Below are 6,094 nucleotides of genomic sequence, written 5' to 3' on the forward strand. Positions count from 1 at the left end.
AGAATGAGACCGTCCACCATCTCCGTCCAATGTAACGCTTGCGTTCTAGCGTGATGAAGACAGACACTGTAGCGTGAGTTACTTCTGGTGTTGAACAATGGTAATTCTCACAAACACACAAACGGGGAATCCAATGGATGGACAACATCACTCGCACCAGACTGGACTCATTATCAAAGCGTTCTTTAAAAGGAGGGAGATCACTTCGACCTCCATCCCTCCAAGGCGCAACTGTCCTCATGCGTTACCTCCAGTACAGCATCAACCGCACCACTAATCGAGGCTCTTTTATCTTCGCGTGTCTGCTACAAAAAAATTAGGACACAAAACAGTTCCAGAGACACACATTACTCGAAACATCTAACTTGCCATTTAACTTGCGTGCTTCCTTGTTTCAAAATATGATCTGCACGTAACTAGTAATTACTCGACAATTCTGAATGGTGGTAACAGCCAGTCTGAAAACCTGGTGGCTACTGCATCGTTCTAACATCTCACCAATGCCATAGTGACAGGCTGTTAACATCTTAAAATCACCCTAATCTGAAACGCTTTCCACTAACCAGGATCTCCAAAAGTCAGAGTCTACCTTCAGAACACTTAGACACGAAGGCGATTCAAACAATGACAAGTATTCGATCGACACAACCAAACATTAACACTCCAAGGCACACAATGCATAAAAACTCCACTGGATGAGAATTCTAATTGCTTTCAAAATAATCAGTTTACTCATCATGCTGTAGTGTTGCTGTTATGCACCTTCCGTGTGAGATATTGCAGAGCTTGGGAAAACTTTGGTTGTACAGCGTTAAGAATAATTAACGAGCTGCTTATTCGCAGCATGCAGTGACCACGAATGCTATAAGGGGCCTTCTCGCTTACACTGTATAGTGACAGCGTGCTTTTCTAGGGGCCACGCTTGGATACACAGTGTACGTGCTTAGAGAATGATACATACAGATGACCAATGCTAGTCCATTGACTCCGATGCTTTCCTATTTACTCTGGATCTGCCAATATAAAACTCATGTCAAATGGCTCCTGGCATTCTTCTGAACGTCAATTCTCAAAAGATGGGAGTTACTCCCCGACGGAACTGCACTGCACAACTAAAAACGAACACTGGAACTAACCTCCAGTGTTTATTATTCGGTTTATAGTTTCACGTCACTGCTCGCGGGCTAGACCCCTGGTTACATAAACTGATATAGGACCCATATCGATCCGATAATTTGCCTCTTTAATGACATAAAAACGAAACATGGTTGGAAAATATATGGCAAAACGTGCAAATACTGTACCCCTATCAACCTGTATCGCATCACATTGAAAATAATAATAATAATAGTATTTTATGATTAAACAACATACTTCCTGTCCATTACTCCTTTTAAAGGTAAAAGGGGCTTTCCATTTCTAAACTCCCTGAGCTAGACAACGAAATGTAAAATAGGAAAAGCCCCCTCAGAATCAAATGCATTACAACAAGATCTCGAACCAGGTGAATGACCATCACTGACTTACCGTCAGTCTACGCCCAGCTCAAGCTCCCTGAATGCAAACATATGACTCACTGCCATCTGTGGTTCAGACCTTATCTTGCACATCTGATTTACTGGCAGTACAACCGAGACATGATAAATGGAGGCTTTTCTACTGCCATTAACCAATTGTACCTGGTGCACAGTCAGTCATCTGTGCTCACTTAAGGGGAATGCTGCTGTACTGTACTCCAACAGGGACGTATTGTGACGCACTCAAACGTCACTCAAAATTTTAAGGACAGTTAATTGTTAGAATCAATAAACACTACGTTTATATAACTTTATCGACTTTATTACAGTTCATTACAGAACACCACCGTGGCTACCATGTCACCTGCGACAGGTCCAACGACCTCACATCACGAAATACTGCGCATGCGTTCTCCGGGTCAAAGGTTAAACATAAAGGGGGAAAATATAAGTTAACAAATGTCTCAAAATATTCTTGATTGCTACAGAGAATCATGTGAATCTATTTTGGTGACAGTGAGAAAATCTGCTCTTCAATTAATAATAGAACAAACATTGATTATGGTATTATGGAATCACTTTTGCCACCAGGGGAGAGCAGAACATGGATCACTGTTACACACCTTTCAGAGACTGCTACACATCCCTTCCCTGCTTTTGGAAAGGCAGACCACTGCTCCATCCTACCGCTGCCTGCATATATAGAAACTGAAACAGGAAAAGATGGTTTCCATTTACAAATGGAACAAAGACGCTGATAAGGTCTTACTGGAATGCTTCGAGACAGCTGACTGACAGATATCAATAAATATATAGACTCTGTCTACGTAAGTAAGTCAAAGATGTTTGAGTTCCTTGCTGTGTACATCACAGAAGACACTACACACAAACACTGTGGTCAAGAGAGGTAGCAATGCAGCTCTAGAGACTGAGGAAGTTTGGCATAAACACCAGCATCCTCAGAAACATCTACAGGAGCACCAGCAAGAGCTTGCTGACAGGCTGAATCACAGCCTGGTATGTGAACTGTGCTGCCAATAGTCACAAATCAGAGTGGTGGAAGCAGCACAGCATATCACTGGCAACAAACTCCCGGCCATTTAGGATATCTTTCATCAGCTGCATCATTAAGGACCATAGCCACCCAGCACGTACTGACTGTTTTCCTTTTTACCATCTGGCAAACAATATAGGAGCATGGATACAAGTTTTTTACCACCAGGCCAACAAACTTCTCAACTCATGACCATGACTGCTGCTGTTGTACCAGGACTGATACAATGTGCAATACTCTGTATACACTTGTTACTTTTACTTGTACACACAAAACCCTAATTTTTCATTTAAATAGTGTAGTATATATATACTTATGTATTTAAACATATTTATTTTATATTTATATAGTGGTTGTTACAACTTTGACAGGGCTATAGTGTTTTCCTAGTGTCTACTTGTATTTTTTGCCTTTCCCTGTGTTTTAAGTCGTCATCATCCCAACCCTCCTAGTCTGCTCACCTGCCTCTTATCATGCCATCAACCTGCAGTATAACTACCCTGGCTCTAGCTACACTTCAGCCTTTGATAGCCTAGTTTTGCTATGTTGGCTTTCTTAATAATTCTTGGGCAAAGTCTCCGCCATCACCCACTCACAATAAAAACTGTATCTTTATAGATAAAAATCCAGGAAGTCAAAGTCCAGCATTTGACTTCTGGTCAGGTGTGGATAGATTAGTCAATTTTTTATTGGTCAGTTGCTTTGAAAGGTTGTTGTGAGTAATTTGAGCCTCTTTTATAGCCCAGCCAGTAAAGCTCACGTCACAAGACTCCTAGAAGGCCAATTTCTATTCAGTCCCATTAGTGGTGTCTTTTTTTCTCTCCATTGGTTGCTCACATAGCTGTTAGTTTTATACAACACCTTAAACTCCATCCATAAAGGATAAAAAGGTGTGCGTCACAGACCCCGCCAGCCATTGCATCCAGACATTAGAAAACAAAGCTCCCATCTGCTTTGACAGAGAATGGAACAAGGCCAGGGTCGTTCTGTGTCTTCATCCTACCTCGGGTGGTCCATCTTTAACACTTTATGCTGTTGTCTGCCTCTAGGCATTGTTGCCATTGTCTTCTCCTCCAAGGTAGGTAACTTTACCTTAACATTGCCCTTTTTTTTAATCCTCACATTGCTTTCTACTTCTGTAGTCTAAGTGATTTTTGTCTTTTGCAATATTGCACATTTTGTAAATATTTTTTGCATGAAGATTGAAACTAGTTTTGATTTTTTTAAGGCACAAAATGCTAATGCTCGTGGGGAATCAGCTCAAGCAGAAGATGCTTCGAGGACAGCCAGGAACATAAATATCATTGCACTTGTCTGTGGGATAATTATGATCATCACTGTCATTGTTCTCACGACCACCAACATAATTTAAAGGTAACTGTTGTTTTTTTTGATTAACTTCCCCTCCCCCATAAACAGTACCACTAAATAGAAACAGATGCTGTATGTGTGCACACACACAAATTGTATATAGAAGTTTGTCTGTGTTCAATCAAGTATCCAAAAACAGGTTCTAGGAATGCTAAAAACATGATTTGTAGGAGGAATCTGTTTCTGCTTTACATTCAAATCCAGGCTAAAAACCCACTTTTACTCCCCACTGGCCTTCCCTTGTTCACTAACCCCTGTACTCCTGCTCATCCTAATGTATTTCTGTGTTGTGTGCCCTAATATTGAAGGTTTTTCTTTTATCATGTTTTATAGAATTATTGACTATTTGTCCAATGCGTTTTTCTGTATTATTTGTCTTTTTAAGTTATCAACTGTACAGCAGCTTGGTCAGTTTATACTGTGTTTAAATGTGCTTTATAAATTAAATTTACTTACTTACTTACTTAAAATACTTGTTTTGTTGTTTGGTTTCAATATCTAGACACTGCAACATGAATGTTTTCATGATATATATATATATATATATGTTTTGTGTGTATGTGTGTGTGTATATATATATATAATGTGATGCAAAGTAATGCTAAAAAATGATGCTATAGCAAAAGTTCAGTCATATATGACAGATAGCAAAACAATAGTCTTTGTTTTAATATCTGTCATTCACGCATGCTTACTCATAATTTCCTTGCTGTCATATTCTGGTGCTGTGTGATATCAGCTGCATTGTAACACTCTCTTCTTGCTGCTGTCTTTTAAAACAAATTCTCTCTCTCATCAGCTTCATAATTTCTTCAGCGCCTCAACAGACCACCACCAGTCTTTGGACTCCATAGGGGGATCTATCTCAGACACCCCTCAATTGCAAAATGAGAGCATAAGTGCCGAAGACTTTCTGTCAAGACATCAATCATTTGTTCTTCTGTTATAATAAACAATTATCTTACTTCCTTCACTTGTCTCTCCTGATTCAACTGAGTTCACTTTACCAACAGTGTCTCTCCTGTTAGGCATACAGTATGCCACTGACTAAAATAAGGGCTGTAAAGCTTTTGTATCAAAGTTACAACATTAATTATTTTGTGACTGTTCTGGCTGTTCCCCAGATTAAGTTGACACCCTCTTTATTTAGATGGATCATCATGGATCATTTCTTGGATGGGGAAAAGATCTTTGCAAGGAAAAGGAGCTTGATAGAGTGAAAGTTTTAACACTCTTGTTTTGTAATTAGATCTTCAGATTACATTCCCACTTTAGTACCTCTTCTTTAATTCCACTATCACTCTTCGATCCAACTCCTTCAGTTGTGTTGTTATTTAGTTGTGCTCCAGCTGCATTTTCATATAAAATGTAAAAAATAAATTATCCATCTCTGCCTAATTTTTTATGGTAATGTTGTGTAAGCAATAGCTATGACTTACTGTGCATGGTCTAAACAAGTTCTAGCTTAAAGGCTGCCATTGTTTCTAGGTTTAATTAGAGGGCTGGTGCGCCAGATGCAGGGACATGTCCATCAGGCAGTTGGGGAGGAGGAGGTACATTAGGGGCAGAGCCAAGTGCTGACTGCGAGGCTTCTGCTGCATGGGCAGCTGAGAGTCAGGTTGCTGCTGCAGGGTCAGTGCCTGAAATGGGCCACTACTCACAGGTACTGTTTTGTTTTTTTGTCCATGAGTACCCTTATTTCTCACTGCATACCACCACCTCCTGGTGAATCTAGGTAAATACTTGGGTAACACTTAATTTCTTTCCTACCGGCATTCTACAAATACCCGCCCTACTCTGCCTCTAATTGGCTAATGTTTTTTTTTTTCTCCATTGGTTTGGTTGATTGGGTTTAGGCATTAGGAGTGAGCTGGTTAGTGGCAAGAGCAAAAATGTCAAAGCCAAAAATTAGGCAGAGTATGAGCAGAATACGGATAGGAAAGAAATAACGCGTAATTGCATCTCTGTGTACGCGTAGCTAAACAGCATTGAAAAATAAAGTTAAAAGGTTAAAATGGATAAAAAAACACCAAAACTATTGGTTAGGGGCAGGGGCTAGCAGTCGTTGGCTGTAAAGTTGCTGCTGCAAGGCTGCTTTAGCTGCACATTTATGCCACACAGGCTGCACTTATGGCAAGCCATTTTAACATTT

General features: G+C 40.0%; 1 long non-coding RNA gene across 2 annotated transcripts; it reads left to right on the forward strand.

Annotated features, from left to right (window-relative positions):
- Positions 1 to 3,457: 3,457 nt before the first annotated feature.
- On the forward strand, positions 3,458 to 5,723 carry LOC118341193. Of its 2 annotated transcripts, none has more exons than XR_004797418.1 (3): positions 3,458 to 3,649; positions 3,800 to 3,945; positions 5,431 to 5,723. It is a non-coding gene; the product is annotated as an uncharacterized LOC118341193 (long non-coding RNA). The 2 variants fall into 2 exon arrangements; XR_004797417.1 differs by lacking the exon at positions 5,431 to 5,723 and adding an exon at positions 4,742 to 4,907 and having other exon boundaries at positions 3,459 to 3,649.
- Positions 5,724 to 6,094: the final 371 nt, after the last annotated feature.

The sequence above is a fragment of the Morone saxatilis genome, unplaced genomic scaffold (genome assembly GCF_004916995.1).
Source record: "Morone saxatilis isolate NCDOM2014 unplaced genomic scaffold, NCSU_SB_2.0 Contig8, whole genome shotgun sequence".
In the NCBI taxonomy this organism is placed as follows: domain Eukaryota; kingdom Metazoa; phylum Chordata; class Actinopteri; family Moronidae; genus Morone; species Morone saxatilis.